General features: G+C 25.0%; 1 pseudogene; it reads left to right on the forward strand.

Annotated features, from left to right (window-relative positions):
* Nucleotides 1-1,056: 1,056 nt before the first annotated feature.
* LOC114180712 (uncharacterized) lies at nt 1,057-3,485 on the forward strand (annotated as a pseudogene).
* The last annotated feature ends 9,734 nt before the right edge of the window (nt 3,486-13,219 follow it).

Here is a 13,219-nt window from a genome sequence, read left to right on the forward strand (position 1 = left end):
TAGAAGAATACAAAGAGATATATTTTGAGCAGGAGAAAAGAGTAAATACTGAGAAGAAGAAGTGTGTAGAAAAAGTTAAGTACTCTTTACCTCTTCTCTCCTTCTATCTATTAAATTCTTTGCCTTCTATATTAAATTTTATCCACACCCTCTTTTTCTTCTACTTATTAAATTCATCCATTAAATGCTAATAATTTAACTTTTCAATACTTAATGACATTCTATGCGTCCATCATATTTGCTATAACTTATACATGTGAGAGTACTATGTTCCTTTTGCCGAAAGCCCTTGTCTGTGGCTATCTTCTACATTCTCTGCCATCTTCCGTCATCCCCTTGATCGATTGTCCCTAAAGCAAAGAGCCAATGCCAGCGACTCTTCTAAGCCATAAAGTTATGGGCTAAGCGGGTGTCGAACTCATACCTTCTACGCTCTGTTCCTGGGATTGGCTAATGCCTTTCTCTTTCCGATAGGATATCCCAGTTCGTGCCACTTTCACGGCGGGATTTTTTTCCATTTTCTTCGATAAAGGGCTAGGCTAAACCTAAGGATTTCAAACCTTACCTTAGGCTTACGACTGCTTCGAGAGCATCTAGAGCAGGCCATTCCCCTATCTGTTAATTTCTGATTCAACTCGATCAGTCACCTGAGAAAAATCACACTATTGATAAATAGTCAGTTAGCAACTCATGAATGGAATAAGAGAATAAAGACGAGCTGGATTTACTTACGGAAAAGCTTGGAGTTCTTTTAACAATATAAAATAATTTAATAATTTAACATTACTTTAAAAATATATTATTTTATAAATAATTATATTTTATAGATAATTATATTTTATATTATTATTAGATTATACATGATACTTTATTAGTTTTTAATTTCAAATTTCAATACATATGCATTACATAATTTTAATTTATTTTATAATTTAAATTATAAACATAAAATTATAAGTTTTATATTTTGAATTTAATTTTATAAATATATTATGTATAAAAATTATTTAAATTATATACTTTGGTTTTATTTTTAAATTTTAAATATTAAGTAAATTTTGTATTTTCAATTTATTTTATTATAGGAAATTAAGATGAGTAGACCTAATCAAGCTATTGAACAAGAAGATGAAACAAAACCCCTTTGGAGATATTTTACAAAGATAAGAAAAACTCCTGGTGGTGGAAATTATATGGTCAACTGTACTTTGTGTGATTTTGAATTTAATGGATCTTACACTCGAGTGAGAGCTCATCTCTTAAATATTAAGGGAGAAGGGGTTAGAGTTTGTCCAAAAGTGAATCCGACAAAACTTGCTGAGCTTAAAAGATTGGATAATGAAGCAACTTTGAAAATTGAAAATTCAAAGAAGAAAAAGGTCTCTCTACCACATGTATCTGTGGAAAGAAAGCAGACAAGCAGTGGTGGTGTTCACCAAAAACTCAAAGGTCCTTTAGAAGCTTCTTTCAACATTCAAGCTAGAGATGCTCTTGATTGTGAAATTGCAAGGATGTTTTATTCTTCAGGATTACCATTTCATCTCGCAAGAAGTCCTTATTATAGGAGTGCCTTTTCTTACGCTGCCAATACTTCTAACCTTAGTGGATATGTACCACCATCATATAATAAATTGAGAGGTCCACTACTTCATAAAGAAAGAGCTCATGTAGAAAATCTTCTACAACCTATAAAGAATTCATGGAAGCCAAAAGGTGTGACAATTGTTAGCGATGGATGGAGCGACCCTCAAAGAAGACCTCTTATCAATTTTATGGCTATCAATGAGAGTGGACCAATGTTTTTGAAAGCAATAGATGGATCTGGTGAGACAAAAGACAAGGATTTTATTGCCAAACACATGAGAGATGTAATTATGGAAGTTGGACCACAAAACGTGGTACAAATTATCACAGACAATGCAGCAGTATGTAAGGCAGCAGGTATGATCATACAATCGGAATTTTCTTCAATATATTGGACTCCTTGTGTAGTGCACACCTTGAATCTTGCATTGAAAAATATTTGTGCGGCAAAAAATACAGAAAGAAATAGTGATCTTTATGAAGAATTTTATTGGATCTCAGCGATTGCTGATGATGCTACATTTATTAAAAACTTCATTATGGGGCACTCTATGAGATTATCAATGTTTAATAACTTCAATTCATTGAAGTTTCTTTCTGTTGCTCCAACGAGATTTGCTTCAACCATCATCATGCTTAAAAGATTTAGAACCTTGAAAAGAGGACTCCAAGAGATGGTAATTAGTAATGAATGGTCTGATTACAAAGAGGATAATGTTGATAATGCACGAACAGTCAAAGAAACTTTATTGAATGATAATTGGTGGATGAAGGTTGACTATATACTTGCTTTTACTGCCCCTATTTATGATGTTATCAGAAAAACAGATACGGATATGGCTACTCTTCATTTAGTGTATGAGATGTGGGATTCAATGATTGAAGATGTGAGGAAGATCATATACCAACATGAAGGAAAGGCACAAGTTGAACATTCATCTTTTTTTGAGGCAGTAAACTCAGTATTAATTGATCGTTGGACTAAGAGTAGCACATCTCTTCATTGTCTTGCTCATTCTTTAAATCCAAGGTAATTATACTATTAAATTATTTTATTATTATATATTTTTTTGTATATGTCTTATCTATAATATATAATATTATGTTAATTTATGCTTATGTTCTTTAATACTGTAGATATTATAGTGATGAATGGTTAAGTGAAGATTCACAAAGAGTTGCCCCACATGAAGATGCAGAACTTACTCATGAAAGGAAAAAATGTTTTATGAAGTACTTTGATGATGTGGATGTAAGGAGATAAGCAAATTTAGAGTTTGCAAACTTTTCAAATGAAAGAGAAGATTTTGCAGATCCCGACGCTATAAGGGATAGAACTAAAATGGATGCAAAATCATGGTGGATTATTCATGGATCTCAGGCACCAATACTTCAAAAGATAGCTCTTAAGCTACTTGGACAACCTTCTTCTTCTTCTTGTTGTGAAAGGAATTGGAGTACCTACTCTTTTATACATTCTTTGAAAAGAAATAAGATGACTCCCAAAAGGGCAGAAGATTTAGTATTTATCCATAGTAATCTTCGTCTTCTCTCAAGAAACTCCTCAAAGTATAGAGAAGAGGAAACTAAATTGTGGGATATTGGAGGAGATGACTTTTCATTGGAAGACAGCGGAATTCTTCATATTGCTAGCCTATCTCTTGATGAACCAGAATTAGAAGAAGCATTTTTCAATGAAGATGAACAAATATGAGAGTTAAACATCATGATTTACTTACGTTTTTTTTTTGTTTTTCTTTTGCTAGACTTTGTTTCTTTTATAATTGTTTATCTTGATTTCTATTAGATCATGAAGTATAATTGGTGGATTGTTTTTTATATAAATATTAATTTTCAATTTTTTAGACTATGAATTGTAATTGTTATATATATATATATATATATATATATATATATATATATATATATATATATATATATATATATTCGTGTCTGTGTCCTACATTTTTTCGATTTAGACGCTTCCCCGTGTCCGTGTCCGTGTCTGGGCTTCATAGGCTTGAAGTACTCTTGCTCGCCTAAGCGAGATGTTGGCTTCAGCACATCTCGCCCAAGCGAGAGGCTTTCTTTGGGATGAAGAATGTTGTCTCGCTCAAGCGAGACTTAGGTAGCTTGAGCGAGACTTCGTGGGTATATATTCTCCATGCATCAGAACGTGATTTTCAGTTGGAGATTTTGGGGAGAAAAACTACAGACTTGCTGGAGCTGTGACCACGAGCTACAGAGTTCACATTTTCTTCTTCTTCTTTAGTTCTTAGGATTTTGATAGCTACCATGAGTGGCTAATCTCTTTCCTTGGGATTGAGTGTAATCTACTCGAACTTGGATGTAATCTGGTGATATTTATATATAGCATTTCTGTTTTACTCAGTATTGGTATTATTGTTCTGCTCTTAATGCTTACTTCTATCTGATCAATAGATGTTTTGATTTTGATTTTTAGATCTGACTGGAAAGTATTTCTGAAAATATGATTTGAACAATGATACTTGATATACTATGATGCTAGGAATAAATCTCAATATATCAATTGCTTTTAACACTCGACCGTAATGTTGGATAGTTTGTTGAATATGTGAGGAATCAATATTCAGGGAACTAATCTTATGAATTTTATACGCGAGGGATCGGTATAAATGATTTTTTTGAGTGTGCATCAATATTGGTATTTTCATATATTATATATTATATTCATCCAGATTACAGACAAGGGAGATAGATGAAATTCAATCCTAGTTTCTTTTACTGTATTTTTCTAAACTTTTCTGCTTTTACTGTATTAATTTTATGCAATAGTTAATGTCAAATCAAATTAAAATCTTTGTATATATATGCTGATCGAGATAATTAATTATTTTAACTGAATCCGTTCCTCGTGGGTTCGACACTCTTACTTCAAATCATTATACTACAGTTGACTTTTGATACCCTTGCCAAGAGATTCAACAGCACCTTTTGTACGGTACTAACAAAAATGACCTAATTTAGTCAATTTTTCACAAATTGATACCAAAATAAGACTAAAAAAATTAGAAAACCAACTTGATATCCTTTAACCAAAACAGTAGCCAAATGACTAATTAAACCCTATCATTACCTAAGTTTTAATGAGTTTCATGTAATTTTTGTATCATGATAAATTATTTTTTAATAGGTTAAATTAATTTATATACTAATTTATTTAAATCTTTATTTTTAATTTGTATATTAATTAATTTTGATTAGGAAAGATTTTATTTATTTTTTTAGATATGTCAAACCTAGCCAACTCGGCTCATACGGGTTGGCTCACCACGAACCGGGTTAAAAAATGAGTGAATCCAACCCGGTTCATTTTAAGATGAGTCAGAAATTTTGCAACCCAGCTCAACCCATCACGGGTTGGTGGGTTAGGTGGGTTGGCTCACCAACCCACATAAAAAAAATATCTATTTATTTATTTTTAAATATTCAAATATTTAAATAATTTTTTAAGTAATCCATGAGATGATGGGGTAGATGGGTTGGCTCATAGTAAAATCAAGAACAAATGTCTTCATCATGCTTACCACCAATATATGAATGTTTGTCTATATAAAGATTTGTCATGCTAATTTATAAAAATTTGTTCGTAAGATGGTTGCTTGAGTAATTTACTATAAAGATTATATTTAAAGATTAAAGTATCAACGTGTATAACTTGACAATCAAATTAATTAAACATTAAACATTCAAACTAGTTAAATATTATTGAGAAACATTCTAGTACTTAAAAGTATGAAATTGTGAATCTATATAATTAGGAGTAGTAAATAATTATTAAAAAAATTTAAAAAAATGTAAAAAAATATTGGTGGGTTAAGTGGGTCAACCCACCTTCAACCCGGCTCGAACCCGTGGGTTAAGTAAGTCGGGTTGATATCAACCCATCTTTGAAAAATTTAAAATTTTCTCAATCCAACCCAGCTCGAATCCGTGGTGAACCGAGTTGGCTCATAGGTTGAAATCCATTTTGACATCTCTAATTTTTTAAAATTTGCTTAGAAAAGCTCCACCTTGTGTTAAACAAATAAACGATGGAACCCATTCATTTAATAATTTTATTAAAGATCTTTTATGGATTATTAATATGATAAAAGTATAATATACATATGTGATGCAAACTTAATTTTATAAACTGATTTTATGATGTGGCATAACACATATACTTAATTATTAAAATGATATTAAATTATTAACAATTAATGATCTTAATACCACATTTAATATTTTTTCTCTTTAATATAAAATATTTTTGAAAATTTCAATTTTTTCTTCTTATAGATTACTTTTGAATTTTAAAGACCTCAATAGACCTTAGGAAATTATTTTTCTAAACTATAAAGTTTTTAAACGATGGAATCCATTCATTTAATAATTTTATTAAAGATCTTTTATGGATTATTAATATGATAAAAGTATAATATACATATGGGATGCAAATTTAATTTTATAAACTGATTTTATGATGGGGCATAAGACATATACTTATTTATTAAAATTATATTAAATTATTAACAATTAATGATCTTAATACCACATTTAATATTTTTTCTCTTTAATTTAAAATATTTTTGAAGATTTCAAGTTTTTTCCTCTTATAGATTACTTTTGAATTTTAAAGACCTAAATAGACCTTAGGAAATTATTTTTCTAAACTATAAGCTTTTGCTGTTTTACTGTTCAAGTACAATTTCTTTATGCAAAAAGCTAAATTCTCATAATATTTTTTCTAATTTTTTAAATTGTTTGCTACTAGAATCCCGTTTTTTAAGGTATGAATCCTTAACAACATTTTTCTTTTCTATTTTTATAGAATTGTATATTTATTTATAATAAATTATTTTATAAGCTTGTGTAAAAATATATTTAATTTAATATTTATAAATTAATTAGGAATAAAAAACTTGAAGAGTGATTAGGAATAAAAAAGATAATTTAAATATATTTTAATTATGGTAATAGAAAAATTATTATAATAAAGTATTGTAATTATTGTTGGTTTTTATAAGATTAATTTTGATAAATGTATATTGATTTAGTTAAAATAATTTATGTAATATTTTTTGTGTGTAATAAGTTAGAAATATAAAATTTAATAATATTATGATTGTGGATAGAAATATCTGAAAATAAATTTTATGTAAAGTTAAAAATTAGTAATATGAATGTAAAATATTTAGATTTATTTTTAAAAAATTATTTAAATAAAATACTGAAAAAGTATAGAATTTTTTTAAGTTTTATTTACAAAAAATATAGAAATTTAAAATATAGTAAAATATAAAATTTCTTAACAGAATTTTATTAAAAAACTTAAAATACAAAGGGTATAAAATTCAAAAATTTAAATTCATATTTAAATTAAATAATTATTTGTTGAAGTTATTAGTTATTTAAATTAAAGTTAGTAATTAGAAAAAATAAATTACTTAGTACTAAAAAATTTTATTTTAGAAAAAAAAGTTAGTAATAGATATCTAGTAAACAAAGAATAAAGAATAGGATTTGTTAAGGAAATTGATTTGAATTAAATTAGGCAAATGTATATTTAATAGTTAAAATTTATTTTATTTTTATAACTTATTAAACGAAAAAGAATTGTTATTTTTATCAAATAAATATATATTTATCAAAATTAATTTTACAAAAGACAAATATAATTATAATATTTTATTATGATAATTTTTCTATTACCATAATTATAATATATTTAAAATATCTTATTTATTGTAATCATTCTTTAATTTTTTTTTATTCTCAACTAATTTATAAATTTAAATTAAATATTTTTTAAATTTATATTCACAGATTTTGTAAATAGTTATAGACTTTTAATAAAGTAATTTATTATAAATAAATATATAAATCTATACAACTAGAAAAAAAATATTAAGAATTAATTCCTCAAAAAACATAATTTTAGCCGAAAACATTTTACAAAACTAAAAAATACAAAATGGAATTTATTCTTTCGCGAAAAAAAATTATACTTGAACAGTAAAAGAGTCTAATTTAAAAAAAAAAAATCATATAATTTATTAAGGTCGATCAAATTCAAAAATGATGTATATCAACAGAAAAGTTAAAGATATCACGTATTGTCTTAATACCACAATTAATGCTATATTTAAGACACATGGAAACAAAACTACACATGGAATAAAAGCATGACTTTGATGCATCGTATTTAGGCTAGAAATGGGGTCTTTTTTTTGAAGGATTTTAGGTCCTTATTATGTTACTAACGCGTTTTATTGTCTTTACTTTAAATTTGGTCGGTGCAATTCAAAGCGATAAGGAGTTTTAATTTCGGAGACAAAATCTTCCATTTGTGTAACACTTGTTTCTTTCTCTAATGATACCACATTTTATGATAATCAAACGGTATTAAGAATTTGTCTTCTCCTTAACTTTACCCAACAATATCAATCTTTGCTTCTAACTTACTCAGTCTGAAATAACCCACAAAACTGAGTATATATGTTCAAAATCACTTATGAAGATGGGTTTAGCAACTCATTTTAGTTATGGTTTTAACTTATCTATATTACTAATAAGCAACACTATTTTAATTTAATTATTGTAAATCATAATCTTAGAATAGAGATAAAAGAAAAAAAAAAGATAATAAAACATTTTCACATTCACCTCATAGTAAGACTAAAAGGATAAGGATTTCCCAAAAATCTTTTGTCCTTAGTTTTTTTAAGTATATATATATATATATATATATATATATATATATATATATATATATATATATATATATATATATATATTAATTTCTCAAAAATCTATTTCAAACATTGCAAAATTATTTAAAGTGTTTTCTCTAAAAGATTTCAATCTAGTTCCACCACTATATAGTATACTTTATTTATAGATAAAAAAAATGTAATTTTTTTATCAGAAAAAAAAATGTAACTTAAATATTACCTTATGTATTACTAAGAGTAAATGTACATAATAGATTGAATGACAAATATAAAAATTATTTAAAATACCAAGTAATTCATGAAATTGATAATTTTATAAATTTGTTTTGGCTTAATAAATATTGTTATCCTAATATTTAAGAGTTTATTGAATGTTATCTCTCAATTTTGTTTTTTTTTTCCTCAATTATTTTTGTTCTCAATTCACTCCCGAATTCATGTATTGGAAATGAGCAATGAGATAAATTTTAATAAATTCATTATGTTATTTTTGAATTTGATGGATTGAGGTCTCATGATTACAATGGTATATTGTATCAATCTTTAGTATGTAGTAGGTTTAATTAGTCGGATGGTACCCACTTTTGTTCAGATGTGTCAGTTTCATACCCGTTTTTTAAAATGTATTAATCTAATCCTAATTTTTGAAAAAGTATCTTAATCAGATCCTTTTTAGTTAAAAATTACTAGAGTCGTTGACTTAATTCATAATTTTTACAACTAAATTTTGATTTAAATATTAATACTTAATTTTGTAAGTCATTTTAAATATCAATACCATTAACGGTGTTAATAATTTTTTTGCTGAAAATGACCTAATTGAGGCATCTTTTCAAAAGTTGAGACTCAGTTGATATCTTTTTAATAATGGGTACCAAACTGACACATATAAAAATACTTATATTACATTTGATTTTTATTTATATTTTTGGAATATGTTTAATTTAAATATAAAAAAAAGACACTAATTTATTATAACATTAAAATTTGAGGTTCAGTTAAGGGTTAACAATGTTTTGATGTAATTTAATCGTAATTAATATATACATTATTGTGCTTCTTATACATTGCAATACCTCTACTTTTCATAAATAAATAAATAACATTGAAAATTCCAAAACATAATAATAAATGTACATATTTCGGCATTCACAAACACATACACTCACATTTTATAACTGAGTTTTAGAGTGGTCCCCAACTTTATATTGAAAAATTCAAAATTTTGTTAAAGGGTTTCTAACTTGATTCAACATCTAAATTGATTAAGTTCGAGTAATATCAAATAATCTTTACATTAACTTTATATATATATATATATATATATATATATATATATATATATATATATATATATATATTCTTGCGTTTTTATTACATCCATTTAAAATATAAATCACTCCATTTTTTGTGTAGTACTAATTAATATTATTTTTTAAATGTATTTGGTGTAAAAATTAAAATTCCTTCCGTCTTAAGTGCATTCATTTTTTAAATATAAATCACTCTTTTTTTTCAATGAAACAATTAAGTACATTATTTTTCAATATAAATTTATTCAATATTTGACTGTTGTGGACATAACATTGACTATTTAATAAATATTATTGATGTGATATAATTAATTATTTGTTAAATATAATAACGGTTACTAAATTTAAAATTAATTATAAAATTTCCTCCTTAACTTTGTTCAAATTAAAAAGGTAGTTTTTTAACATACAAATTTTCTAATTTTTTTATAATTTTATTACTGTTGCAGATCCTTCTTGTAAACAATTAGCGTGTTAAAAAAAAGAAAGAAAGATAGAAAGTACACATATAATTAGAGTAAACATAAGGAGATATTAATGTGATTACAACAGTTTTCATTTTTTTTTTTTTACATTAGACCATTATCATAGAATTTATGTTTCTATAGGTGATTATAACATTTTTATATCTCCTTTAATTGTAATTATATATATATATATATAATGTTATTATACTGTTTAATATTATAATTTAATATGAAACTGAATAAGTTTTAAACATAAATATATAATTAAATATTCTTTTAAATCTATTTTAAAATAACTAACTTAAATAATAAATTTAATATAAACATTAAAATAGCATTTAATGTTGTTTTAGAACATAATATTTAATATTTAGTTTTTTTAGTATTATTTTTTATTTAAAAATTCATATTATTAAAGAGAATGTTAATCCGTGTCCATTGGTGTTTTTAAGACAGTCTTGAATGTATAATTAATAAATATTCAATTTTTTAAAAGTTCACACTAATGTATAATATTAAATGAATTTCCACTTTAATAATTATTAGTACATCTTTACTTTATGGGTCATGTTAATCAATACTCTAAAGAGTTAATACTTAATATGCATGGAATATAACAAAATTAATTGTGATATTAAATAAAATTTGATCTAATAATTGTAATGCGATTCATTTGATTTAAAGGACAAAAATACTCATAAGTGTTGAGTGGGATACAATTATGTTTAATATTTTATTTAATGTTCACCAATTAAAGTTAAAAAATAATAAAATAATTAAATAATTATATTTTAATATTTGTAAAAAATAAAATATAATTAAATATAAAAAGGTTTAAATTAATAGAAAAACCAACAAAAAATAATGTTAAAAATCTAAAATGTTAAAAAAAAAAATTAGAGTATAAATTAAAGACTTCATTGAGTTTCCTTTTTATAACTTATTGACAACCTTTCATAACATTCCTCTTAGCTTAACAAAATCTCTCGTACTAAAGAAAAAGACAATATTTCAATATCTGAAATTATTAATTATAAATAAATAAAGCTAATAATATGTTAGAGATATTTTGTTCTTACTTTCTAGCTATGATGCATGGATACGGTGCGTGTATCGGATACAACACGTATCCGACACGTCGATACATTTATTTTGAAAATAATAGGATACGATACATGATAGATACGAGATATATGAATATTGAAAATTAAAAACATAATAAATATATAATTGTTATTGCGTGAATCCAAATTAAAACTATATGTACTAAAGTTGTCAACATAAAAAAGTATATAAATTATTGTCATCGTAAAAGTACTACTATAACAAAACTCTCAAATAATGACCAATTTTAGTAACAAAAAATATGTTAGAGACCAATTTTCTAATTAGAGACCAATTATTTTGGTAGTCAAAACCTTGGTAGCTAATGTTAGTGACTAATTTAGAAACTAATTCATAATGAAAACAATTTTAATTATCAATTTAGAGACCAATTATAAATTTTTGAAACTATTTTAGTTGCCAATAATTTTTAGTTTTTAAATCGGTCACTATATAATGACTAATTATTTTTTGTCACTAAAATTAATCATTATTCAAATATTTTCTTCTACTGTACTATGACTTTATAAATTAGATATTTCATTGATAAGTATTGATAAAGTATCCTAAAGTATCAGGCACGGGTAGGTGTCGGACACGGATACGTGACCCAAGTTGAAATATCGGTGCATCATAGTTCTAGTAGATACCTTACAATTCCAAAATGCTTATTTTGTGTAGGGGAGTGATTGCTAAAAAATTTCAAAGGATATTTTTGTCTTTATAAAATATATTATATGCATTTATATTATTTTAATTAGTGGAGTTAATTATTTCAACTTTCAATATAAAATGATGTAATTAATGCACATTAATTATTTATGGGCACGTCTTAGCATTCTCCTTATTTTATTTAGAAGACAAAAATATCCACTAGTGTTATACATATGTAATTCATAATTTATTTCATGTACACAAAAAAGGTTAACAAATAATTAAACAATAAAATAATTATATTTTAATGTTAGTAAAAATTAAAATATAATTAAATGCAAAAACAAATTCAAAAAAATATTATTTCTTTTTAATTCCAAGAATAGTATATTAATTAATTTTTATCCTTTAATTAAACAAACAAACAAATAATATTTTATTTTCTGTTAATTTAAGTTTTTTATGTTTAATTATATTTTAATTTTTAACAACATTAAAATATAGTTATTTTAATAATTTTTTTTTACTTTTTTTTGTGTGTAATTAGGGATGGCAACATGTTGGGTTGGACACAGATAGTGTCTACACGCAACCAGACCTGCAACGAAAAAATTCACCTGCTACTCACCCCGCAGGTAGATACTCGTTTAAAAAACACCTATCGGTATTTTAAAACCCGCGGATACCGGTCCGCAAATATTTAAAAAAAATATTTTATAAATATTTAAAATTAAATTTAAATAAAATTACAAAAAAAAAGTAAAATAAAACATAAATTTAATTTAATCGAAAAAAATAAAAATATATATAATTTTAATTAAATTTAACTTAATAAAACATAAATTTATTTTTAATTTTAACTTTTTATAGATAATGGGTACCCGCAGATACGGATAGTATGATACTTGCACCCGACTCGTTTATAAATGGATATTAAAATACCCATTACCCACTACCCGCAGGTACGAAATATCCGTGGGTACCAATTATTTGTCACGGATTTTATCCGTGGATACCCACATATACGAATATTTTTACATCCAATCAATTATCAATTATAATTATGTAATACTTATGATAATTTTGTCCTCTAAATAAAATAAAAATACATTAATAACTATTAAGATAAAAATGTATTTAATATTACAATTAACTATAAATTTTTACAAAATATAATATTCATTAAATACACATTAAAAAGTATCCTAAAGACACTTATTAACATTACAAATTATTAATACTAACAAAAATTCGAGTATTGTAACGCTTATCGTTCTAATTTTCAAAAAAAAATAAAATATAGTTTGAGTAATTTATAAATATTTCAATTTTATAAAGA

This window comes from Vigna unguiculata, chromosome 4 (genome assembly GCF_037176805.1).
Source record: "Vigna unguiculata cultivar grain cowpea cultivar isolate G323 ecotype 2 chromosome 4, ASM3717680v1, whole genome shotgun sequence".
Lineage (NCBI taxonomy): Eukaryota > Viridiplantae > Streptophyta > Magnoliopsida > Fabales > Fabaceae > Vigna > Vigna unguiculata.